Here is a 26823-nt window from a genome sequence, read left to right as displayed (position 1 = left end):
GTAACTTATCAGTCTGCCTGAGTCCCAGGTCATTGGTAACTTATCATTATCAGTCTGCCTGACAGGGTCATTGGTAACTTATCATTATCAGTCTGCCTGACAGGGTCATTGGTAACTTATCATTATCAGTTTGTCTGACAGGGTCTTGACTTATCAGGCCTGACAGGGTCATTGGTAACTTATCATTATCAGTCTGCCTGACAGGGTCATTGGTAACTTATCAGTCTGCCTGACAGGGTCATTGGTAACTTATCATTATCAGTCTGCCTGACAGGTTCATTGGTAACTTATCAGTCTGCCTGATCATCATTATCAGTCTATCTAACCTGACAGGGTTATTGGTAACTTATCATTATCAGTCTGCCTGACAGGGTTATTGGTAACTTATCATTATCAGGTCTGCCTGACAGGGTCATTGGTAACTTATCAGTCTGCCTGACAGGGTCATTGGTAACTTATCATTATCAGTCTGCCTGACAGGGTCATTGGTAACTTATCATTATCAGTCTGCCCCATTGGTAACTTATCATTATCCTGACAGGGTCATCCTTTAGGTAACTTATCAGTCTGCCTGACAGGGTCATTGGTAACTTATCATTATCAGTCTGCCTGACAGGGTTACCTTATCATTATCAGTCTGCCTGACAGGGTCATTGGTAACTTATCATTATCTGTTTGTCTGACAGGGTCATAGGTAACTTATCCTGCCTGACAGGGTTATTGGTAACTTATCTCCTGACAGGGTCATTGGTAACTGCATTATCTGTTTGTCTGAGTCCCAGTCTGCCTGAAGGGTCATTGGCAACTTATCATTATCAGTCTGAGAGACAGGGTCACTGGCAACTTATCATTATCAGGTCTGCCTGACAGGGTCATTGGCAACTTATCATTATCAGTCTGCCTGACAGGGTCATTGGTAACTTATCATTATCAGTTTGTCTGACAGGGTCATTGCTGAACTTATCAGTCTGAGAGAGGGTCATTGGTAACTTATCATTATCAGTCTGCCTGACAGGGTCATTGGTAACTTATCAGTCTGCCTGACAGGGTCATTGGTCTTAACTGTATCATTATCAGTCTGCCTGACAGGTTCTTGGTAACTTATCAGTCTGCCTGACGGGGTCATTGGTAACTTATCATTATCAGTCTGCCTGACAGGGTCATTGGTAACTTATCATTATCAGTCTGCTGACAGGGTCATTGGTAACTTATCATTATCTTTGTCTGACAGGGTCATTGGTAACTTATCAGTCTGCCTGACAGGGTCATTGGGAACTTATCATTATCAGTCTGCCTGACAAGGTCATTGGTAACTTATCAGTCTGCCTGACAAGGTCATTGGTAACTTATCAGTCTGCCTGACAGGGTCATTGGTAACTTATCATTATCAGTCTGCCTGACAGGGTCATTGGTAACTTATCATTATCAGTCTGCCTGACAGGGTTGGTAACTTATCATTATCAGTCTCCTGACAGGGTCATTGGTGTAACATCAGTCTGCCTGACAGGGTTATTGGTAACTTATCATTATCAGTCTGCCTGACAGGGAGCTGGGGAGTTTGGCAACCCATCAGTCTGCTGAGGGTCTGGGGAACTTATCAGTCTGCCTGAGTGACTGGTAGACTTATCATTATCAGTCTGCCTGTATCTGGGGTAACTCAGTGACTGCCTGAACAGGGTCATTGGTAACTGCTCTATCAGTCTGCTGACAGGGTTATTGGTAACTTATCATTATCATCTCCCCTGGTGTCCCAGAGAGACCCTTCTCCCTGCAGTCCCAGAGAGAAGACCCATCTCCCCTGCAGTCCCAGAGAGAAGACCCATCTCCCCTGCAGTCCCAGAGAGAAGACCCATCTCCCCTGCAGTCCCAGAGAGAGACCCATCTCCCCTGCAGTCCCAGAGACTGGTGTAATCTCCCCTGCAGTCCCAGAGAGAAGACCCATCTCCCTGCAGTCCCAGAGAGAAGACCCATCTCCCCTGCAGTCCCAGAGGAAGACCCATCTCCCCTGCAGTCCCAGAGAGAAGACCCATCTCCCCTGCAGTCCTGACGGTATCCCAGAGTTCCACCAGGTAAGGAGAAGACCCAGATCTGTTTAACCACCAAGCTGTGGGTTTGGCCAGTCTCTCCTCTGAGACTCTACTACTTCGGAAATATATTCTGATACTGTTTGTTGTTCTGGTGCAGAGGCTGGACATTTCTATTCCACTGTGTTCTTCAAACCGCACATCTGTCATTTAGGTTTCCCCATCAGCCTGATCTATAACCAGCAGACTGTAGACTTCATCCTTTAGGTTACCCATCAGCCTGATCTATAACCAGCAGACTGGGACTTCATCCTTTAGTTACCCATCAGCCTGATCTATAACCAGCAGACTGTAGACTTCATCCTTTAGGTTACCCATCAGCCTGATCTATAACCAGCAGACTGTAGACTTCATCATTTAGGTTACCCATCAGCCTGATCTATAACCAGCAGACTGTAGACTTCATCCTTTAGGTTACCCATCAGCCTGATCTATAACCAGCAGACTGTGACTTCATCATTTGAGGTTAGGAGGACATCAGCCTGTTGACCTGATCTATAACCAGCAGACTGTAGACTTCATCCTTTGGGTTACCCATCAGCCTGATCTATAACCAGGGACTGTAGACTTCATCCTTTAGGTTACCCATCAGCCTGATCTATAACCAGCAGACTGTAGACTTCATCCTTTAGGTTACCCATCAGCCTGGGCCTCTATAACCAGCAGACTGTAGACTTCATCCTTTAGGGCCCATCTCCTGATCTATAACCAGCAGACTGTAGACTTCATCCTTTAGGTTACCCATCACTGCCTGAGTCTATAACCAGCAGACTGGGACTTCTGGATCCTTTAGGTTACCCATCAGCCTGTTGTCCTGATCTATAACCAGCAGACTGGGACTTCTTAGCTGAACTTTGGTTACCCATCACACTGATGCCTCTTATCTGAACCAGCTTAGAAGGTCACTGGGACTCTTAGCTGAACGGTCTGAGAGACCGGGACACTGGGACTCTTAGCTGAAGGGTTTGAGAGACCGGGACACTGGGACTCTTAGCTGAAGGGTGTGAGACACTGGGCCTCTTAGCTGAACGGTCTGAGAGACCGGGTCACTGGCATCAAAACACCGGCTAGCGGAAGGGTAACTGCCAACACACTCTACTTTTCCACTGCATCTTTTGGTTGTTTGTTAGTTGTCTCATAAACAGATATATTTATAGTGTTAGAGAGGGTATCGTTCTCATAGATCCATCCCTGTTGTGTGGGAGGAGCTGGGGGAGGATTACAGCTGCTCTAGTGACTGGTGTAACAAGGAGCTGGGGAGGAGTACAGCTGCTCTAGTGACTGGTGTAACAAGGAGCTGGGGAGGAGTACAGCTGCTCTAGTGACTGGTGTAACAAGGGGCTGGGGAGGATTACAGCTGCTCTAGTGACTGGTGTAACAAGGAGCTGGGGAGGAGTTACATCTGCTCTAGTGACTGGTGTAACAAGGAGCTGGGGAGGAGTCCAGCTGCTCTAGTGACTGGTGTAACAAGGAGCTGGGGAGGAGTACAGCTGCTCTAGTGACTGGTGTAACAAGGAGCTGGGGAGGAGTACAGCTGCTCTAGTGACTGGTGTAACAAGGAGCTGAGGAGGAGTACAGCTGCTCTAGTGACTGGTGTAACAAGGAGCTGGGGAGGATTACAGCTGCTCTAGTGACTGGTGTAACAAGGAGCTGAGGAGGAGTACAGCTGCTCTAGTGACTGGTGTAACAAGGAGCTGGGGAGGAGTACAGCTGCTCTAGTGACTGGTGTAACAAGAGCTGGGGAGGAGTACAGCTGCTCTAGTGACTGGTGTAACAAGGTGCTGGGGAGGAGTACAGCTGCTCTAGTGACTGGTGTAACAAGGAGCTGGGGAGGAGTACAGCTGCTCTAGTGACTGGTGTAACAAGGAGCTGGGGAGGATTACAGCTGCTCTAGTGACTGGTGTAACAAGGTGCTGGGGAGGAGTACAGCTGCTCTAGTGACTGGTGTAACAAGGTGCTGGGGAGGAGTACAGCTGCTCTAGTGACTGGTGTAACAAGGAGCTGGGGAGGAGTACAGCTGCTCTAGTGACTGGTGTAACAAGGTGCTGGGGAGGTATGATAATTTTTTGCATACATTTTTAATAATTCACTATATTTTTGATTTTACTGGACTAATGGTGCATCTGATGGCCAATCTCAGCGGAGGGAGAGAGCAGCAGACTGAGGGTCATCCCCTCAACATCCCTCCATTCTCCCTTTCCTCCAATGACGCTGGCCATGCTAGGGTCCGCCTCTCAACATCCCTCCATTCTCCCTTTCCACCAATGACGTTGGCCATGTTAGGGTCCGCCTCTCAACATCCCTCCATTCTCCCTTTTCACCAATGACGCTGTCCATGTTAGGGTCCGCCTCTCAACATCCCTCCGTTCTCCCTTTCCACCAATGATGCTGGCTGTGGAAGGAGGACGAAGGCACATGTTGATAGCTCTGAGTGGGAGGAGGACGAAGGCACATGTTGATAGCTCTGAGTGGGAGGAGGACGAAGGCACATGTTGATTCTCTCTGAGTGGGAGGAGGACGACATGTTGATAGCTCTGAGTGGGAGGAGGACGAAGGCACATGTTGATAGCTCTGAGTGGGAGGAGGACGAAGGCACATGTTGACAGCTCTGAGTGGGAGGAGGACGAAGGCACATGTTGACAGTCCTGAGTGGGAGGAGGGCGAAGGCACGTGTGGACAGCTCTGAGTGGGAGCAGGACGAAGGCGCGTGTGGACAGCTCTGAGTGGGAGCAGGACGAAGGCGCGTGTGGACAGCTCTGAGTGGGAGGAGGACGAAGCGCGTGTGGACAGCTCTGAGTGGGAGGAGGACGATTCTCGCGTGTTGACAACTCTGAGTGGAAGAATCTCACAGATTCAACTTACTACGGATACGGTAATCTGAGCCATCCGATTGGCCAGCGGGAGGCAAATAGAGCGCTTGATTTAGTTCTGCGGGCCCGCCAGGAGGGCAGAGTTTGTACCTTCAGACACATAAAATTATTCAAAATGGGAACCGGTTGCCTCCCCGGCGCGCAGGGCAGTTTAAATCAGGTGCACCTACTGCCAACAGCCCCAGAGGAATGAAAAAGGAACCCGCACACTGGTCTTGATGGTGTCACTGATCTTTAATAAGCTTTACGTATCGGCCTCACGGCCTTCGTCAGAAATGTTGTGATTAAAAATATTTTTTAAATAGTACCCTTATATAGACCTAGCCCCGCCCACATCCGTTACACGCATCGAAAGGGGTTGGAGGCGAAGGAAAAACACATAAGTGCTTCCAAATATAACAATATACATTTCATAAATATATAAAAAATATATATATATTTTTTTTTTTATTTAACTAGGCAAGTCAGTTAAGAACAAATTCTTATTTTCAATCACGGCCTTGGAACAGTGGGTTAACTGCCTGTTCAGGGGCAGAACGACAGATTTGTACCTTGTCAGCTCGGGGGTTTGAACTTGCAACCTTCAGGGTACTAGTCCAATTCGCGCTAACAACTAGGCTACCCAAAATTGTGTACATAAGACGTATTAAACACGTCTGTAAAACCACAATGAGGACGAAGCCCCAGAGGAATAAAATAGAAATAGATACACGAGGCTTTACCATTTTTGTCTCCTTTTTTTTTTTACAGAAAAGTTTGACGATCCACTAGGGAATGTCTTGGCGATGGACCAGTTGGTGACCACTGCTCTATAGAATCCAGCAGCACATTCATCCACAACGTTCTAGAGCTTTCACTTCTCTCTGACATTCTCTATTCGCCCACGGAGCTCTCGCTGTTTGAGCAACAGCCGCCAGACAGAGTTCCATCCAGGCATAGGTGGTTATGAGCTTCTCCTTGTGTTATTGTGTTTGTATAATAAACATATAGCCTAGTCCTGCTGTGGAGATAGTCACACTGAGCTTTCAGAGGTTCCTTCTCAGACTCTGTAGAGTTAAAGGGCTTAGTTAGGACATAATGGACCGATGGGGGGGGAAGAGTTGATAGGTCAGAAGGAAGGATAAGAAGAATTTAAATGCTGCTTAGGTTAATGTATTAAAATATTATTTGACCTTTATTTAACCAGGAAGAGCATCCTGGCCAAGATGGGCAGCACCAAGTCATTACAAAAAAGACAGACAGACAACATGAAAAACTAAAAGTAATCTAGTAAAAAAAACATTGAATTCACAAGAGTATAAAACAGCAAATTAAAAACATTGACAGGTCAGAGAATCAGCCTCAAAATCCTTCCATCAGTGATTTTAAAAATACCAATCGGGGACAAGTTCTTCCAGTTTAAAAGTATTTTGTGAGGCGTTCCAAGACGATGGCGCAGAGGACATAAAAGCCCTTTTACCAAATTCAGTCGGACATTTGGAGGATAAAGTCCTGAGAAACGAAGAGACGACCCACCACATTCCTGAACAATGAAAACACACAAATATAAAGGTAGTGAACCCCAAATGGCTTATGTGTGATACATTAGGAAAAGTATATAGTATATATATAGTCATCCAGTAGTTAAACTATTCATGAGTTGCATGTTTCCTCAGAGTGTTGACTGATGGCCGACTGAGCCATTCATTCTCCTCATAGTGTTGACTGATGGCTGACTGAGCCATTCATTCTCCTCATAGTGTTGACTGATGGCTGACTGAGCCATTCATTCTCCTCATAGTGTTGACTGATGGCTGACTGAGCCATTCATTCTCCTCATAGTGTTGACTGATGGCCGACTGAGCCATTCATTCTCCTCATAGTGTTGACTGATGGCTGACTGAGCCATTCATTCTCCTCATAGTGTTGACTGATGGCCGACTGAGCCATTCATTCTCCTCATAGTGTTGACTGAGCCATTCATTCTCCTCATAGTGTTGACTGAGATTCATTCTCCTCATAGTGCCGACTGAGCCATTCATTCTCCTCATAGTGTTGACTGAGCCATTCATTCTCCTCATAGTGTTGACTGAGCCATTCATTCTCCTCATAGTGTTGACTGATGGCTGACTGAGCCATTCATTCTCCTCATAGTGTTGACTGATGGCCGACTGAGCCATTCATTCTCCTCATAGTGTTGACTGAGCCATTCATTCTCCTCATAGTGTTGACCGACTGAGCCATTCATTCTCCTCATAGTGTTGACTGAGCCATTCATTCTCCTCATAGTGTTGACTGACTGAGCCATTCATTCTCCTCATAGTGTTGACTGAGCCATTCATTCTCCTCATAGTGTTGACTGAGCCATTCATTCTCCTCATAGTGTTGACTGATGGCCGACTTCATTCTCCTCATAGACTGCCATTCATTCTCCTCATAGTGTTGACTGTTGACTGAGCCATTCATTCTCCTCATAGTGTTGACTGATGGCTGACTGAGCCATTCATTCTCCTCATAGTGTTGACTGATGGCTTCACTCCTCATAGTGTTGAGAGCCATTCATTCTCCTCATAGTGTTGACTGATGCCATTCATTCCCTCATGAGTGTTGACCATTCATTCTCCTCATAGTGTTGACTGATGGCTGACTGAGCCATTCATTCTCCTCATAGTGTTGACTGATGGCCGACTGAGCCATTCATTCTCCTCATAGTGTTGACTGAGCCATTCATTCTCCTCATAGTGTTGACAGATGGCCGACTGAGCCATTCATTCTCCTCATAGTGTTGACTGAGCCATTCATTCTCCTCATAGTGTTGACTGATGGCATTCTCCTCACTGAGCCATTCATTCTCCTCATAGTGTTGACTGATTCATTCTCCTCATAGGCTGACTGAGCCATTCATTCTCCTCATAGTGTTGACTGATGGCCGACTGAGCCATTCATTCTCCTCATAGTGTTGACTGAGCCATTCATTCTCCTCATAGTGTTGACTGATGCCATTCATTCTCCTCATAGTGACTGAGCCATTCATTCTCCTCATAGTGTTGACTGAGCCATTCATTCTCCTCATAGTGTTGACTGATGGCCATTCATTCTCCTCATAGTGTTGAGCCATTCATTCTCCTCATAGTGTTGACTGATGGCCGACTGAGCCATTCATTCTCCTCATAGTGTTGACTGATGGCCGACTGAGCCATTCATTCTCCTCATAGTGTTGACAGATGGCCGACTGAGCCATTCATTCTCCTCATAGTGTTGACTGATGGCCGACTGAGCCATTCATTCTCCTCATAGTGTTGACTGATGGCCGACTGAGCCATTCATTCTCCTCATAGTGTTGACTGATGGCTGACTGAGCCATTCATTCTCCTCATAGTGTTGACTGAGCCATTCATTCTCCTCATAGTGTTGACTGAGCCATTCATTCTCCTCATAGTGTTGACTGAGCCATTCATTCTCCTCATAGTGTTGACTGATGGCCGACTGAGCCATTCATTCTCCTCATAGTGTTGACTGATGGCCGACTGAGCCATTCATTCTCCTCATAGTGTTGACTGAGCCATTCATTCTCCTCATAGTGTTGACTGAGCCATTCATTCTCCTCATAGTGTTGACTGAGCCATTCATTCTCCTCATAGTGTTGACTGAGCCATTCATTCTCCTCATAGTGTTGACTGATGGCTGACTGAGCCATTCATTCTCCTCATAGTGTTGACTGATGGCCGACTGAGCCATTCATTCTCCTCATAGTGTTGACTGATGGCTGACTGAGCCATTCATTCTCCTCATAGTGTTGACTGATGGCTGACTGAGCCATTCATTCTCCTCATAGTGTTGACTGATGGCTGACTGAGCCATTCATTCTCCTCATAGTGTTGACTGATGGCCGACTGAGCCATTCATTCTCCTCATAGTGTTGACTGATGGCCGACTGAGCCATTCATTCTCCTCATAGTGTTGACTGATGGCCGACTGAGCCATTCATTCTCCTCATAGCATTGTTTTGAACATTTTTGCCATGCTAGTGGGATGTTTTTCAGTGGCAGGGACTGGGAGACTAGTCAGGATCGAGGCAAAGATGAACAGAGCAAAGTACAGAGAGTTACTTGATTAAAACCTGCTCCACAGCGCTCAGGACTTCAAACTGGGACGAAGGTTCACCTTCCAACAGGACAACAACCCTAAGCACACAGACAAGACAACACAGGAGTGGCTTCGGGACAAGCCTCTGAATGTCCTTGAGTGGCCCAGCCAGAGCCCGGACTTGAACCCGATCAAACATCTCTGGAGAGACCTGAAAATAGCTGTGAAGCGACGCTCCCCATCCAACCTGACAGAGCTTGAGAGGATCTGCAGAGAATAATGGGAGAAACTCCCCAAATACAGATGTGCCAAGCTTGTAGCGTCATACCCAAGAAGACTGGAGGCTGTAATCACTGCCAAAGGTGCTTCAACAAAGTACGGTGGTCCTTCTGTAGCTCAGTTGGTAGAGCATGGCGCTTGTAACGCCAGGGTAGTGGGTTCAATTCCCGGGACCACCCATACATAGAATGTATGCACACATGACTGTAAGTCGCTTTGGATAAAAGCGTCTGCTAAATGGCATATATTATTATTATTATTATTATATTATTATTATTATTACTGAATAACGGGTCTGAATACTGAATATTTTTTTCTCTAAAAACCTCTTTTTGCTTTGTCATTATGGGGTATAAATGATTTGATCAATTTTATGGTCCCGGCCAGGCTTCAGCCTCACGGACCCTTGTGGTCCCGGCAAGCACACGTGAAGCTACAGCCTGTTGTTCCTGGCTGGGATAGACTGTAGCTGGGATAGACTGTAGCTGGGAGGGTGTTGTTCCTGGCTGGGATAGACTGTAGCTGGGATAGACTGTAGCTGGGAGGGTGTTGTTCCTGGCTGGGATAGACTGTAGCTGGGATAGACTGTAGCTGGGATAGACTGTAGCTGGGAGGGTGTTGTTCCTGGCTGGGATAGACTGTAGCTGGGAGGGTGTTGTTCCTGGCTGGGATAGACTGTAGCTGGGATAGACTGTAGCTGGGAGGGTCTTGTTCCTGGCTGGGATAGACTGTAGCTGGGATAGACTGTAGCTGGGAGGATCTTGTTACTGGCTGGGATAGACTGTAGCTGGGAGGGTCTTGCTCCTGGCTGGGATAGACTGTAGCTGGGAGGGTGTTGTTACTGGCTGGGCTAGACTGTAGCTGGGAGAGTCTTGTTCCTGGCTGGGATAGACTGTAGCTGGGATAGACTGTAGCTGGGATAGACTAGCTGGGAGGGTGTTGTTCCTGGCTGGGATAGACTGTATAGGGTGCTATCTAGTTCCCTATATAGGGAAGATGGTGCTGTTTGGGATGCTAGCTGTGTTTGTCGGCCTCTTGGTGACCGATCCCATACAACAGCTGCTTAGCATCACTAGGAGGCCTGTGGAGCCCGGTCAGTCCTCGCCCTAAGCCTGCAGCCTCTCCCCCGCACACACTGCAGCACTTAAAGACTCTTCAAATGCTGCACAGAGCCCAGGTCAAAGGCTCAACGCCATCAGATTCCATCTCCCCTTCTCTCCATATACAGTATGACAGCGGATGTCTGCTTGGAGTGCTCTGAGTTCACTGGTATATAACAGACTAGACCGGGGGGTTTAACTACACCTGTAACAGACTAGACCAGGGGGGGGTTAACTACACCTGTAACAGACTAGACCAGTGGGGTAAACTACACCTGTAACAGACTAGACCAGGGGGGTAAACTAACCTGTAACAGACTAGACCAAACTACACCTGGGGGGGGGTAAACTACACCTGTAACAGACTAGACCAGGGGGGTAAACTACACCTGTAACAGACTAGACCAGGGGGTAAACTACACCTGTAACAGACTAGACCAGGGGGGTAAACTACACCTGTAACAGACTAGACAAACTACACCTGTAACAGACTAGACCAGGGGGTAAACTACACCTGTAACAGACTAGACCAGGGGGGGTAAACTACACCTGTAACAGACTAGACCAGGGGGTAAACTACACCTGTAACAGACTAGACCAGGGGGGGTAAACTACACCTGTAACAGACTAGACCAGGGGGACTAGACCAGGGGGTAAACTACACCTGTAACAGACTAGACCAGGGGGTAAACTACACCTGTAACAGACTAGACCAGGGGGGGGGGTAAACTACACCTGTAACAGACTAGACCAGGGGGTAAACTACACCTGTAACAGACTAGACAGACTAGACCAGGGGGTGGTAACAGACTAGACCAGGGGGGTAAACTACACCTGTAACAGACTAGACCAGGGGGGGTAAACTACACCTGTAACAGACTAGACCAGGGGGTAAACTACACCTGTAACAGACTAGACCAGTGGACTAGACCAGGGGGGGTAAACTACACCTGTAACAGACTAGACCAGGGGGTAAACTACACCTGTAACAGACTAGACCTAGACCAGGGGGGTCAACTACACCTGTAACAGACTAGACCAGGGGGTAAACTACACCTGTAACAGACTAGACCAGGGGGGTCTACACCTGTAACAGACTAGACCAGGGGGGGTCAACTACACCTGTAACAGACTAGACCAGGGGGTAAACTACACCTGTAACAGACTAGACCGGGGGGGTAAACTACACCTGTAACAGACTAGACTGGGTGGGGGGACCAGGGGGGTAAACTACACCAGTAACAGACTAGACCTGGGGGTAAACTACACCTGTAACAGACTAGACCTGGGGGGGTAAACTACACCTGTAACAGACTAGACCGGGGGGTAAACTACACCTGTAACAGACTAGACCGGGGGGTAAACTACTCCTGTAACAGACTAGACCGGGGGGGATACAGTATCAGTCTCCTCTCCTGTTGATGGTCGTTCTGTTCCTCATCAGATACAGTATCAGTCTCCTCTCCTGTAGATGGACGTTCTGTTCCTCATCAGATACAGTATCAGTCTCCTCTCCTGTAGATGGACGTTCTGTTCCTCATCAGATACAGTATCAGTCTCCTCTCCTGTAGATGGACGTTCTGTTATGTGTTCCTCATCAGATACAGTATCAGTCTCCTCTCCTGTAGATGGACGTTCTGTTCTGTTCCTCATCAGATACAGTATCAGTCTCCTCTCCTGTAGATGGACGTTCTGTTTCTCATCAGATACAGTATCAGTCTCCTCTCCTGTAGATGGACCTTCTGTTATGTGTTCCTCATCAGATACAGTATCAGTCTCCTCTCCTGTAGATGGACGTTCTGTTATGTGTTCCTCATCAGATACAGTATCAGTCTCCTCTCCTGTAGATGGACGTTCTGTTATGTGTTCCTCATCAGATACAGTATCAGTCTCCTCTCCTGTAGATGGACGTTCTGTTATGTGTTCCTCATCAGATACAGTATCAGTCTCCTCTCCTGTAGATGGACGTTCTGTTATGTGTTTCTCATCAGATACAGTATCAGTCTCCTCTCCTGTAGATGGACGTTCTGTTTCTCATCAGATACAGTATCAGTCTCCTCTCCTGTAGATGGACGTTCTGTTCCTCATCAGATTCAGTCTCCTCTCCTGTAGATGGACGTTCTGTTCCTCATCAGATACAGTATCAGTCTCCTCTCCTGTAGATGGACGTTCTGTTATGTGTTCCTCATCAGATACAGTATCAGTCTCCTCTCCTGTAGATGGACGTTCTGTTATGTGTTCCTCATCAGATACAGTATCAGTCTCCTCTCCTGTAGATGGACGTTCTGTTATGTGTTCCTCATCAGATACAGTATCAGTCTCCTCTCCTGTAGATGGACGTTCTGTTATGTGTTTCTCATCAGATACAGTATCAGTCTCCTCTCCTGTAGATGGACGTTCTGTTTCTCATCAGATACAGTATCAGTCTCCTCTCCTGTAGATGGACGTTCTGTTCCTCATCAGATTCAGTCTCCTCTCCTGTAGATGGACGTTCTGTTCCTCATCAGATACAGTATCAGTCTCCTCTCCTGTAGATGGACGTTCTGTTATGTGTTCCTCATCAGATACAGTATCAGTCTCCTCTCCTGTTGATGGTCGTTCTGTTCCTCATCAGATACAGTATCAGTCTCCTCTCCTGTAGATGGACGTTCTGTTCCTCATCAGATACAGTATCAGTCTCCTCTCCTGTAGATGGACGTTCTGTTATGTGTTTCTCATCAGATACAGTATCAGTCTCCTGTCCTGTAGATGGACGTTCTGTTATGTGTTCCTCATCAGATACAGTATCAGTCTCCTCCTGTAGATGGACGTTCTGTTCTCAGAACATGAGCCGTTGATTTCCGAATGTTGTCTTGCAGTTTGACCCGGTTTGTGTTAGAATGTTTTCTCAGTCGTGACTCACGCAGACACTCACATTCAGATTTCGTTGCGAACTTCAATCATGGATGGAGTGATTCTTCACTCGTGTGTGTGTGTGTGTGTGTGTGTGTGTGTGTGTGTGTGTGTGTGTGTGTGTGTGTGGACGTGTGTGTGTGTGTGTGTCCTGTGTGTGTGTATGTGTGTGTGTGTGTGTGGACAGCTCCGTACTGTACATAACAGACTGTGTGTGTGTGATGGGGTTCTGTTAGCTCCGTACTGTACATAACAGACTGTGTGTGTGTGTGTGTGACAGCTCCGTCTGTAGATAACAGAGATGTGTGTGTGTGTGACAGCTCTGTACTGTACATAATGAGTGTGTGTTCTCATCAGATACAGTGGGTGGAAGATGGAGAGGAGATGGTGTCCTCTCCTGTGAGGAGGGGGGTTCCTGGATGGGGATTGGATTGACTGTGTGTGGATGGGGGAGGGGGAGATGGGTGGGGGAGGGGGAGGTAGATGGAGGGGGTGGATGGTTGGAGGAGGGAGATGGGGGGGGGGAGATGGAGGGATGGAGGGGGAGGGGGGGGAGGATGGGGATTGGAGATGGATGGGGGAGGGGGGAGATGGGAGGGGGGGGAGATGGAGGGGGTGGAGGAGGGAGGAGATGGATCAGATGGAGGAGGGAGGTAGATGGAGGAGGGGGGGATGGAGGAGATGGAGGGGGGATGGATGGGGATTGGAGATGGATGGGGGAGGGGGAGATGGGTGGGGGAGGGAGGAGATGGATGGGGGCGGAGGAGGAGGGAGAGGAGATGGAGGGAGGGTAGGAGATGGAGGGGGAAAGAGACTGAATGAGTCCAGTCAGATGTAGGTGTCTACACACCCACACTGACTGGTGCCAAGCTGAGGCCCGTCCAGTCTGTTTCTGTGTCTTCACGACACCCACACTGCATGACTGGTGTCTCACGTCCTCTACAACAGAGTGCTGAGACTGGTGTCTCACGTCCTCTACAACAGAGTGCTGAGACTGGTGTCTCACGTCCTCTACAACAGAGTGCTGAGGCCCGACTGTTTCTGTGTCTCACGACCTCTACAACAGAGTGCTGCGACTGGTGTCTCACGTCCTCTACAACAGAGTGCTGAGACTGGTGTCTTCACGTCCTCTACAACAGAGTGCTGAGACTGGTGTCTCACGTCCTCTACAACAGAGTGCTGAGACTGGTGTCTTCACGTCCTCTACAACAGAGTGCTGAGACTGGTGTCTCACGTCCTCTACAACAGAGTGCTGAGACTGGTGTCTCACGTCCTCTACAACAGAGTGCTGAGACTGGTGTCTCACGTCCTCTACAACAGAGTGCTGAGACTGGTGTCTCACGTCCCCTCCTTTCTAGTGTACTACTTTAGACCAGAGCCCTATGGGAATAGGTCTTTATAGTGCACTACTTTAGACCAGAGCCCTATGGGAATAGGTCTTTATAGTGCACTACTTTAGACCAGAACCCTATGGGAATAGGTCTTTATAGTGCACTACTTTAGACCAGAGCCCTATGGGAATAGGTCTTTATAGTGCACTTCTTTAGACCAGGGTAGAAGTGAGTAGGGTTCAATTTGGGAAACACCCTGGGTTTTATTCACTGCAACACGATAAACACCGAGGACCTGAGACAAACCAGCCCCCCCCCCCAGCTACATAACAGGACATATCACTATGGAGACCAGCCCCCCCCAGCTACATAACAGGACATATCACTATGGAGACTCAGCCCCCAACAGCTACATAACAGGACATATCACTACAGAGTGGAGACCAGCCCCCCACCTAGCTACATAACAGGACATATCACGATGGAGACCAGCCCCCCCTATGGGAATAGGTCTTTATAGCTACATACCAGGACCATATCACTATGGGAGACCAGCCCCCCCCAGCTACATACCAGGAGATATCACTATAGAGACCAGCCCCCCCCAGCTACATACCAGGAGATATCAGTATGGAGACCAGCCCCCCAGCTACATACCAGGAGATATCACTATGGAGACCAGCCCCCCAGCTACATACCAGGAGATATCACTATGGAGACCAGCCCCCCAGCTACATACCAGGAGATATCACTATGGAGACCAGCCCCCCAGCTACATAACAGGAGATATCACTATGGAGACCAGCCCCCCAGCTACATACCAGGAGATATCACTATGGAGACCAGCCCCCCCAGCTACATACCAGGAGATATCACTATGGAGACCAGCCCCCCCCCCCCCCCAGCTACATAACAGGACATATCACTGGAGACCAGCCCCCAGCTACATACCAGGAGATATCACTATGGAGACCAGCCCCCCAGCTACATACCAGGAGATATCACTATGGAGACCAGCCCCCCAGCTACATACCAGGAGATATCACTATGGAGACCAGCCCCCCAGCTACATACCAGGAGATATCACTATGGAGACCAGCCCCCCAGCTACATACCAGGAGATATCACTATGGAGACCAGCCCCCCCCAGCTACATACCAGGAGATATCACTATGGAGACCAGCCCCCCAGCTACATACCAGGAGATATCACTATGGAGACCAGCCCCCCCAGCTACATACCAGGAGATATCACTATGGAGACCATCCCCCCCAGCTACATACCAGGAGATATCACTATGGAGACCATCTGCTGTAATCTCTACACTAGGATCTGCTGTAATCATCAGTCTGGATCTGCTATAATCTCTACAGTAAAATCTGCTGTAATCTCTACAGTATGATCTGCTGTAATCTCTACAGTAAAATCTGCTGTAATCTCTACAGTATGATCTGCTGTAATCTCTACAGTATGATCTGCTGTAATCTCTACAGTAAAATCTGCTGTAATCTCTACAGTAACCTTCAGTCTGTATCTGCTGTAATCTCTACAGTATGATCTGCTGTAATCTCTACAGTAAAATCTGCTGTAATCTCTACAGTAACCTTCAGTCTGTATCTGCTGTAATCTCTACAGTAAAATCTGCTGTAATCTCTACAGTAAAATCTGCTGTAATCTCTACAGTAACCTTTATTGTGAAGTCTTCCCTGAAGAGGACAATACCAGATTATGGCTGATGTTTTCAATATTTTTTAATAATCTCACATTCTTGGCCCTCAAATATCCCGTTTATACCAAGCTGCTATTGAGAACAGCAGGGTGTATAAACCTCCGTCTCTCACACTTCCGGTTTCTGGATGCAGGAAATGCCAGTTAATCAGTGAGAACATTCTATCGTTCAGTGTCTTACCGCGTCTTGGACAGAGACACAGCTACCTGCTAGGACTGAGACGGACAGCGCTGCCTGCCAGCTGAAGCAGGCAGACAAGACCGACAAGCGTGTCTTGGCAACAGGCTGGGGGAGACGGGTTTAGTGATGAGGGCGTTAGAGGGCACAACGGCCCTGCCAGTCCTTGCCCCCCCCCAGCAGCAGTCCGTGGCATATGAGACCATTAGAACTTCACAGGTTGTAGCGTCCTGTTGTGTCTCTGTGCCAGACCTCTCTCTCTCTCTCTCTCTCTGCCCTCCCTGTCTCTCCAATCCCTCCCTCAGCGGTTATATTCACCAATCACCACCGTAGCTTCTCCGTGTCTCTCCCATTCAGACTACAGACCTATACTGCATGCTGGGATATGAAAGCAAACAGCGTGGGTGACCTAGCTTGGAGAAACGGGAGATGTCTCCCTCTCTCTAATAGCTCTACTTAATCTCTCCCTCTCTTGCACTGCGGTTCCCACTCTCTAGCCTTTATCTCTCTGCAGTTCCCACTGTCTCTAGTCTTTATCTCTCCTCAGTTCCCACTGTCTCTAGCCTTTATCTCTCCTCAGTTCCCACTGTCTCTAGCCTTTATCTCTCTGCAGTTCCCACTGTCTAGCCTTTATCTCTCCTCAGTTCCCACTGTCTCTAGCCTTTATCTCTCCTCAGTTCCCACTGTCTCTAGCCTTTATCTCTCCTCAGTTCCCACTGTCTCTAGCCTTTATCTCTCCTCAGTTCCCACTGTCTCTAGCCTTTATCTCTCCTCAGTTCCCACTGTCTCTAGCCTTTATCTCTCCTCAGTTCCCACTGTCTCTAGCCTTTATCTCTCTTCAGTTCCCACTGTCTCTAGTCTTTATCTCTCTGCGGTTCCCACTGTCTCTAGCCTTTATCTCTCCTCGGTTCCCACTGTCTCTAGCCTTTATCTCTCCCTCTCTCTCTCTGCAGTTCCCACTGTCTCTAGCCTTTATCTCTCTGCGGTTCCCACTGTCTCTAGGCTTTATCTCTCTGCGGTTCCCACTGTCTCTAGCCTTTATCTCTCTTCAGTTCCCACTGTCTCTAGTCTTTATCTCTCTGCAGTTCCCACTGTCTCTAGCCTTTATCTCTCCTCAGTTCCCACTGTCTCTAGCCTTTATCTCTCTGCGGTTCCCACTGTCTCTAGGCTTTATCTCTCTGCGGTTCCCACTGTCTCTAGCCTTTATCTCTCTTCAGTTCCCACTGTCTCTAGTCTTTATCTCTCTGCAGTTCCCACTGTCTCTAGTCTTTATCTCTCCTCAGTTCCCACTGTCTCTAGCCTTTATCTCTCCTCAGTTCCCACTGTCTCTAGCCTTTATCTCTCTGCGGTTCCCACTGTCTCTAGTCTTTATCTCTCTGCGGTTCCCACTGTCTCTAGCCTTTATCTCTCTCTCTGCGGTTCTCACTGTCTCTAGTCTTTATCTCTCTGCGGTTCCCACTGTCTCTAGCCTTTATCTCTCTCTCTGCAGTTCTCACTGTCTCTAGCCTTTATCTATCTGCGGTTCCCACTGTCTCTAGTCTTTATCTCTCTGCAGTTCCCACTGTCTCTAGTCTTTATCTCTCTTCAGTTCCCACTGTCTCTAGCCTTTATCTCTCCTCAGTTCCCACAGTCTCTAGCCTTTATCTCTCCCTCTCTCTCTGCAGTTCCCACTGTCTCTAGCCTTTATCTCTCTGCAGTTCCCACTGTCTCTAGTCTTTATCTCTCCTCAGTTCCCACTGTCTCTAGCCTTTATCTCTCCTCAGTTCCCACTGTCTCTAGTCTTTATCTCTCCTCAGTTCCCACTGTCTCTAGTCTTTATCTCTCTCTGCAGTTCCCACTGTCTCTAGTCTTTATCTCTCTGCAGTCTCTGAATCTACAGATCCCTTTAACCCCAGTCTAAATATTTTATCATCAGCATCTGGGCCATATTCATTTTATTTAGTTGATGTCCTGACTGGTCCGGGAGCCCCTCTCTGCCTGGTCCGGGAGCCCCTCTCTGCCTGGTCCGGGAGCCCCGCTCTCTGCCTGGTCCGGGAGCCCCGCTCTCTGCCTGGTCCGGGAGCCCCGCTCTCTGCCTGGTCCGGGAGCCCCTCTCTGCCTGGTCCGGGAGCCCCGCTCTCTGCCTGGTCCGGGAGCCCCTCTCTGCCTGGTCCTATTTCTGTCCAGCTGTTCCAGCAGAGTAGCAGGAAGCTCTCTCATTTGTCCTAGTATGGCCTTTAACTAGCATTTCTCCCTCCTTTTTTCTCTCTCTGTCTCTCTGTCCTTCCTCACCCCTCTGCCCTGGCCCCATTCCCTCTATTCAGCAGGCCGACCGATGCTATTCTTCTATTCAAATTACTTATATGGAAGTAGTGGTTCTATAGTTGTCCCTATACACAGTGTCTGGGTAGGGGGATGGGGACAGAGAGGGGGGTTGACCCCAAAATATCCCCGCCTGAAGTGCCATCACTCTTTTGTTGTGTGTATTATTTGAAAATAGCGTGCACCAGAAACCCCTGAGCCAACAACACCAACGTGTAGCTGTCTGGGGTAGACAACGTGTAGCTGTCTGGGGTAGACAACATGTAGCTGTCTGGGGTAGACAACATGTAGCTGTCTGGGGTAGACAACATGTAGCTGTCTGGGGTAGACAACATGTAGCTGTCTGGGGTAGACAACATGTAGCTGTCTGGGGTAGACAACATGTAGCTGTCTGGGGTAGACAACATGTAGCTGTCTGGGGTAGACAACATGTAGCTGTCTGGGCTAGACAACATGTAGCTGTCTGGGCTAGACAACATGTAGCTGTCTGGGCTAGACAACATGTAGCTGTCTGGGGTAGACAACACCAACATGTAGCTGTCTGGGGTAGACAACACCAACATGTAGCTGTCTGGGGTAGACAACACCAACATGTAGCTGTCTGGGGTAGAAAACACCAACATGTAGCTGTCTGGGGTAGACAACATGTAGCTGTCTGGGGTAGACAACACCAACATGTAGCTGTCTGGGGTAGACAACACCAACATGTAGCTGTCTGGGGTAGACAACACCAACATGTAGCTGTCTGGGGTAGACAACACCAACATGTAGCTGTCTGGGGTAGACAACACCAACATGTAGCTGTCTGGGGTAGACAACATGTAGCTGTCTGGGGTAGACAACATGTAGCTGTCTGGGGTAGACAACACCAACATGTAGCTGTCTGGGGTAGACAACATGTAGCTGTCTGGGGTAGACAACATGTAGCTGTCTGGGGTAGACAACATGTAGCTGTCTGGGCTAGACAACATGTAGCTGTCTGGGCTAGACAACATGTAGCTGTCTGGGCTAGACAACATGTAGCTGTCTGGGCTAGACAACATGTAGCTGTCTGGGCTAGACAACATGTAGCTGTCTGGGCTAGACAACATGTAGCTGTCTGGGCTAGACAACACCAACATGTAGCTGTCTGGGCTAGACAACACCAACATGTAGCTGTCTGGGCTAGACAACACCAACATGTAGCTGTCTGGGCTAGACAACATGTAGCTGTCTGGGGTAGACAACACCAACATGTAGCTGTCTGGGGTAGACAACACCAACATGTAGCTGTCTGGGGTAGACAACACCAACATGTAGCTGTCTGGGGTAGAAAACACCAACATGTAGCTGTCTGGGGTAGACAACATGTAGCTGTCTGGGGTAGACAACACCAACATGTAGCTGTCTGGGGTAGACAACACCAACATGTAGCTGTCTGGGGTAGACAACACCAACATGTAGCTGTCTGGGGTAGACAACATGTAGCTGTCTGGGGTAGACAACACCAACATGTAGCTGTCTGGGGTAGACAACACCAACATGTAGCTGTCTGGGGTAGACAACACCAACATGTAGCTGTCTGGGGTAGACAACATGTAGCTGTCTGGGGTAGACAACATGTAGCTGTCTGGGCTAGACAACATGTAGCTGTCTGGGCTAGACAACATGTAGCTGTCTGGGCTAGACAACATGTAGCTGTCTGGGCTAGACAACATGTAGCTGTCTGGGCTAGACAACATGTAGCTGTCTGGGCTAGACAACATGTAGCTGTCTGGGCTAGACAACATGTAGCTGTCTGGGCTAGACAACATGTAGCTGTCTGGGCTAGACAACATGTAGCTGTCTGGCCTAGACAACACCAACATGTAGCTGTCTGGGCTAGACAACACCAACATGTAGCTGTCTGGGCTAGACAACACCAACATGTAGCTGTCTGGGCTAGACAACATGTAGCTGTCTGGGCTAGACAACATGTAGCTGTCTGGGCTAGACAACATGTAGCTGTCTGGGCTAGACAACATGTAGCTGTCTGGGCTAGACAACATGTAGCTGTCTGGGCTAGACAACACCAACATGTAGCTGTCTGGGCTAGACAACACCAACATGTAGCTGTCTGGGCTAGACAACACCAACATGTAGCTGTCTGGGGTAGACAACATGTAGCTGTCTGGGGTAGACAACATGTAGCTGTCTGGGCTAGACAACATGTAGCTGTCTGGGGAAGATCAGACTGCGTGTGGTTCAGTAGTTAGCCGAGAAGATCAGGCTGCGTGTGGTTCAGTAGTTAGCTGAGATCAGGCTGCGTGTGGTTCAGTAGTTAGCTGAGATCAGGCTGCGTGTGGTTCAGTAGTTAGCTGAGATCAGGCTGCGTGTGGTTCAGTAGTTAGCTGAGATCAGGCTGCGTGTGGTTCAGTAGTTAGCTGAGAAGATCAGACTGCGTGGGGTTCAGTAGTTAGCTGAGAAGATCAGACTGCGTGGGGTTCAGTAGTTAGCTGAGAAGATCAGACTGCATGGGGTTCAGTAGTTAGCTGAGATCAGACTGCGTGTGGGTCAGTAGTTAGCTGAGATCAGACTGCGTGGGGTTCAGTAGTTAGCCGAGAAGATCAGACTGCGTGTGGGTCAGTAGTTAGCTGAGAAGATCAGACTGCGTGTGGGTCAGTAGTTAGCTGAGAAGATCAGGCTGCGTGTGGGTCAGTAGTTAGCTGAGAAGATCAGGCTGCGTGTGGGTCAGTAGTTAGCTGAGAAGATCAGGCTGCGTGGGGTTCAGTAGTTAGCCGAGATCAGGCTGCGTGGGGTTCAGTAGTTAGCCGAGGAGTTCAGACTGCGTGGGGTCAGTAGTTAGCCGAGATCAGACTGCGTGGGGTTCAGTAGTTAACTGAGATCAGACTGCGTGTGGGTCAGTAGTTAGCTGAGATCGGACTGTGTGGGGTTCAGTAGTTAGCTGAGAAGATCAGACTGCGTGTGGGTGAGTAGTTAGCTGAGATCAGACTGCGTGTGGGTCAGTAGTTAGCTGAGAAGATCAGACTGCGTGTGGGTCAGTAGTTAGCTGAGAAGATCAGGCTGCGTGTGGGTCAGTAGTTAGCTGAGAAGATCAGGCTGCGTGTGGGTCAGTAGTTAGCTGAGAAGATCAGGCTGCGTGGGGTTCAGTAGTTAGCCGAGATCAGACTGCGTGGGGTTCAGTAGTTAGCCGAGGAGTTCAGACTGCGTGGGGTTCAGTAGTTAGCTGAGATCAGACTGCGTGGGGTCAGTAGTTAGCCGAGATCAGACTGCGTGGGGTTCAGTAGTTAACTGAGATCAGACTGCGTGTGGGTCAGTAGTTAGCTGAGATCAGACTGTGTGGGGTTCAGTAGTTAGCTGAGAAGATCAGACTGCGTGTGGGTGAGTAGTTAGCTGAGACCAGACTGCCTGTGGGTCAGTAGTTAGCTGAGATCAGACTGCCTGTGGGTCAGTAGTTAGCTGAGATCAGACTGCGTGGGGTTCAGTAGTTAGCTGAGAAGATCAGACTGCGTGGGGTTCAGTAGTTAGCTGAGAAGATCAGACTGCGTGGGGTTCAGTAGTTAGCTGAGAAGATCAGACTGCGTGGGGTTCAGTAGTTAGCTGAGATCAGACTACCTGTGGGTGAGTAGTTAGCTGAGAAGATCAGACTGCGTGGGGTTCAGTAGTTAGCTGAGAAGATCAGACTGCGTGGGGTTCAGTAGTTAGCTGAGAAGATCAGACTGCGTGTGGTTCAGTAGTTAGCTGAGATCAGACTACCTGTGGGTGAGTAGTTAGCTGAGATCAGACTGCGTGTGGGTCAGTAGTTAGCTGAGATCAGACTGCATGTGGGGTTCAGTAGTTAGCTGAGATCAGACTGCGTGGGGTTCAGTAGTTAGCTGAGAAGATCAGACTGCGTGGGGTTCAGTAGTTAGCTGAGAAGATCAGACTGCGTGGGGTTCAGTAGTTAGCTGAGAAGATCAGACTGCGTGGGGTTCAGTAGTTAGCTGAGATCAGACTACCTGTGGGTGAGTAGTTAGCTGAGATCAGACTGCATGGGAGAAGATCAGACTCAGTAGTTAGCTGAGATCAGACTGCCTGAGATCAGTACCTGTGGGTGAGTAGTTAGCTGAGATCAGACTACAGTGTTAGGATCAGACTGCGTGTGGGTGATGAGTTAGCTGAGATCAGACTACCTGTGGATGAGTAGTTAGCTGAGAAGATCAGACTGCGTGGGGTTCAGTAGTTAGCTGAGATCAGACTACCTGTGGGTGAGTAGTTAGCTGAGATCAGACTGCGTGGGGTTCAGTAGTTAGCTGAGATCAGACTACCTGTGGATGAGTAGTTAGCTGAGAAGATCAGACTGCTTATAGTATGAAAATGGAGTGACCTAAACCCAAACCCCCTTCCCTCTTTTTCCAGGTGACTCAGTTCAGTTGTCCAGTTTTAAAAGGAGACCTTTGAAACTCTGCAGGGTCGATGTTAACACGTGTCTGTCGTCTCTCTGTGCTGCTGACTGACTTGTAGAGTGTATTTCCCAGCCCTGGCTGCTGCTGTGTTATAGAGGACCTATTGAAACCGCTTTCAGCAGTAGCCCCCCCCCCCCCTCCCCTTGTGTTCTACTGTTACCAGGGCAACGCCTTTCATAGAACCGTGTCATGTGACCCCACCGGGGGTTTGACGTCAGAGAGGAGAGGAGGCAGAGTTTGGGTGAACAGCTTCGCTCAAGACATTTCAGTTAGCAGCTGTGGGGGCTTGTGAGAGTCTCTTCTTCTTCTTGGGTGTTGGGAGTCGCTAGTTGTTGTCAGTTCTGCCTGGTGTCTCGTCGAAGCCTCTTCCTCTGTTCTGTTAGCTAGATCCTCTCCTGTTGTCACTGCTGCCTGTCGCTGACACTCTGCAAACCATAGGACCTATTGGATTATGGACTGTTAACAGACCTACGTTACTACACACCAGGGTGAGGTAAGATCTCCGGTCTTGTCTTTTTGTGTGAGAAACCGGTTGTTTTTGTTTAAATGATTTGCTATTTTCTTTTACTCTCGGCAACACACGCTTCTCATTCGGCTTTTGCAATGTTGTGAGAGCTGCAGGATTGACCACAGGCAACAGTCGGCAGAACATTTGCATTGTGTTGGTTTGAATAAGGAACTGTGAAGGGATATGAAATGTTACTTTCCCATGAGTCCAGAGACTGAGGAGTTAGAATACTGTTAGAGGGGGTTAGAATACTGTTAGAGGGGGTTAGAATACTGTTAGAGGGGGTTAGAATACTGTTAGAGGGGGTTAGAATACTGTCAGTGGGGGGTTAGAATACTGTCAGAGGGGTTAGAATACTGTCAGAGGGGGTTAGAATACTGTCAGAGGGGTTAGAATACTGTTAGAGGGGGTTAGAATACTGTCAGAGGGGTTAGAATACTGTCAGAGGGGTTAGAATACTGTCAGAGGGGGTTAGAATACTGTCAGAGGGGTTAGAATACTGTCAGAGGGGTTAGAATTAGAATACTGTCAGAGGGGGTTAGAATACTGTCAGAGGGGGTTAGAATACTGTCAGAGGGGTTAGAATACTGTCAGAGGGGGTTAGAATACTGTCAGAGGGGGTTAGAATACTGTCAGAGGGGTTAGAATACTGTCAGAGGGGGTTAGAATACTGTCAGAGGGGGTTAGAATACTGTCAGAGGGGGTTAGAATACTGTCAGAGGGGGTTAGAATACTGTCAGAGGGGGTTAGAATACTGTGAGATACTGATAGAGGGGGTTAGAATACTGTGAGATAGAGGGGGTTAGAATACTGTGAGATAGAGGGGTTAGAATACTGTGAGATAGAGGGGGGTTAGAATACTGTGAGATAGAGGGGTTAGAATACTGTGAGATAGAGGGGGTTAGAATACTGTTGGTTGGAGGGGTTAAAATACTGTTGGATAGAGGGGGTTAGGGTTAGAATACTGTTGGTTAGAGGGGTTAGAATACTGTTGGTTAGAGGGGTTAGAATACTGTTGGATAGAGGGGGTTAAAATACTGTTGGATAGAGGGGGTTAGGGTTAGAATACTGTTGGTTAGAATACTGTTGGTTAGAGGGGGTTAGAATACTGTTGGATAGAGGGGGTTAGAATACTGTTGGATAGAGGGGTTAGAATACTGTTGGATAGAGGGGTTAGAATACTGTTGGATAGAGGGGGGTTAGAATACTGTTGGTTAGAATACTGTTGGATAGAGGGGGTTAGAATACTGTTGGATAGAGGGGGTTAGAATACTGTTGGATAGAGGGGGTTAGAATACTGTTGGATAGAGGGGGTTAGAATACTGTTGGATAGAGGGGGTTAGAATACTGTTGGATAGAAAGGGGTTAGAATACTGTTGGAAAGACTGGGTTGGGGTTAGAAGTAATGTAGGAGTGTAATGCTGTGGTGTAGGAGTAATGCTCCTGGAGGACTGTGGTGTAGGAGTAATGCTCCTGGAGGACTGTGGTGTAGGAGTAATGCTCCTGGAGGACTGTGGTGTAGGAGTAATGCTCCTGGAGGACTGTGGTGTAGGAGTAATGCTCCTGGAGGACTGTGGTGTAGGAGTAATGCTCCTGGAGGACTGTGGTGTAGGAGTAATGCTGGAGGGATTGAGGTTGGGGCTGGAGGGGTTAAAGGTTGGGGCTGGAGAGGTTGAGGTTGGGGCTGGAGGGGTTGAGGTTGGGGCTGGAGGGGGCTGAGGTTGGGGCTTGGAGGCTGAGGGTTGGGCTCAGGTTGGGGCTGGAGGGCTGAGGTTGGGGCTGGAGGGGTTGAGGTTGGGGTTGGAGAGGTTGAGGTTGGGGCTGGAGGGGTTGAGGTTGGGGTTGGAGGGGTTGAGGTTGGGGTTGGGGCTGGAGGGGTTGGGGTTGGGGCTGGAGGGGTTGGGGGGGCTGGAGGGGTTGGGGTTGGGGCTGGAGGGATTGAGGTTGGGGCTGGAGGGATTGAGGTTGGGGCTGGAGGGCTGGGGTTAGAGGGGGGAGTACAGGGGGCAAGCAGCTGCCTCAGAGGAGGGAATGGGGTTTAAAGTGGGTGTGGAGAGGAAGAGGGAGAATCCAACAGCCTGTGGGGACCAGAGATAGAGGGGGGGGAGAATCCAACAGCCCGTGGAGACCAGAGATAAAGAGGGGGGGGTTACATATATCCTCTACAGACACGACATGTTCTCTTCTCCCTCTCTTTATCTTTTCCTCTTGTTCTCCTTCTCTGTTGTAGTCAACTTAGTACAGCAGTTTAGGATGTAGACTGATGAGCTGGGTCCATTACTCTGATGAGGTAGTTTAGGATATAGACTGATGAGCTGGGTCCATTACTCTGATGAGGTAGTTTAGGATGTAGACTGATGAGCTGGGTCCATTACTCTGATGAGGTAGTTTAGGATGTAGACTGATGAGCTGGGTCCATTACTCTGATGAGGTAGTTTAGGATGTAGACTGATGAGCTGGGTCCATTACTCTGATGATGAGGTAGTTTAGAATGTAGACTGGGTCCATTACTCTGATGAGGTAGTTTAGGATGTAGACTGATGAGCTGGGTCCATTACTCTGATGATGAGGTAGTTTAGAATGTAGACTGGGTCCATTGCTCTGATGAGGTAGTTTAGGATATAGACTGATGAGTTGGGTCCATTACTCTGATGATGTAGTTTAGGATATAGACTGATGAGCTGGATCCATTACTCCGATGAGGTAGTTTAGGATGTAGACTGATGGGCTGGGTCCATTACTCCGATGAGGTAGTTTATGATGTAGACTGATGAACTGGGTCCATTACTCTGATGATGAGGTAGTTTAGGATGTAGACTGGGTCCATTACTCTGATGATGAGGTAGTTTAGGATGTAGACTGATGAGCTGGGTCCATTCCTCTGATGAGGTAGTTTAGGATATAGACTGATGAGCTGGGTCCATTACTCTGATGAGGTAGTTTAGTATGTAGACTGATGAGCTGGGACCATTACTCTGATGAGGTAGTTTAGGATATAGACTGAGTCCATTACTCTATGATGAGGTAGTTTAGGATGTAGACTGATGAGCTGGGTCCATTACT

The 26823-nt window shown here is 48.6% G+C and overlaps 1 protein-coding gene across 3 annotated transcripts in view; it reads left to right on the top strand.

Moving 5' to 3' along the window:
* Window positions 1-1944: 1944 nt before the first annotated feature.
* LOC124023155 (neurocalcin-delta A) overlaps window positions 1945-26823 on the top strand; it is a 105363-nt gene continuing 80484 nt past the window's right edge. Inside the window, exon 1 of one of the 3 annotated variants that reach the window (XM_046337692.1) lies at window positions 1945-2069. The gene's annotated coding sequence lies outside the window, so the exon portion shown is untranslated. Of the gene's footprint in view, window positions 2070-23470; window positions 23746-26823 lie in introns of those variants that run through there. The other 2 variants (XM_046337693.1, XM_046337690.1) reach the window with 2 other exon arrangements.

This window comes from Oncorhynchus gorbuscha, unplaced genomic scaffold (genome assembly GCF_021184085.1).
Source record: "Oncorhynchus gorbuscha isolate QuinsamMale2020 ecotype Even-year unplaced genomic scaffold, OgorEven_v1.0 Un_scaffold_1516, whole genome shotgun sequence".
NCBI classification, from domain to species: domain Eukaryota; kingdom Metazoa; phylum Chordata; class Actinopteri; order Salmoniformes; family Salmonidae; genus Oncorhynchus; species Oncorhynchus gorbuscha.
The sequence above is the reverse complement of the archived record's forward strand: the minus strand, read 5'-3'. Positions and strand labels throughout refer to the sequence as shown.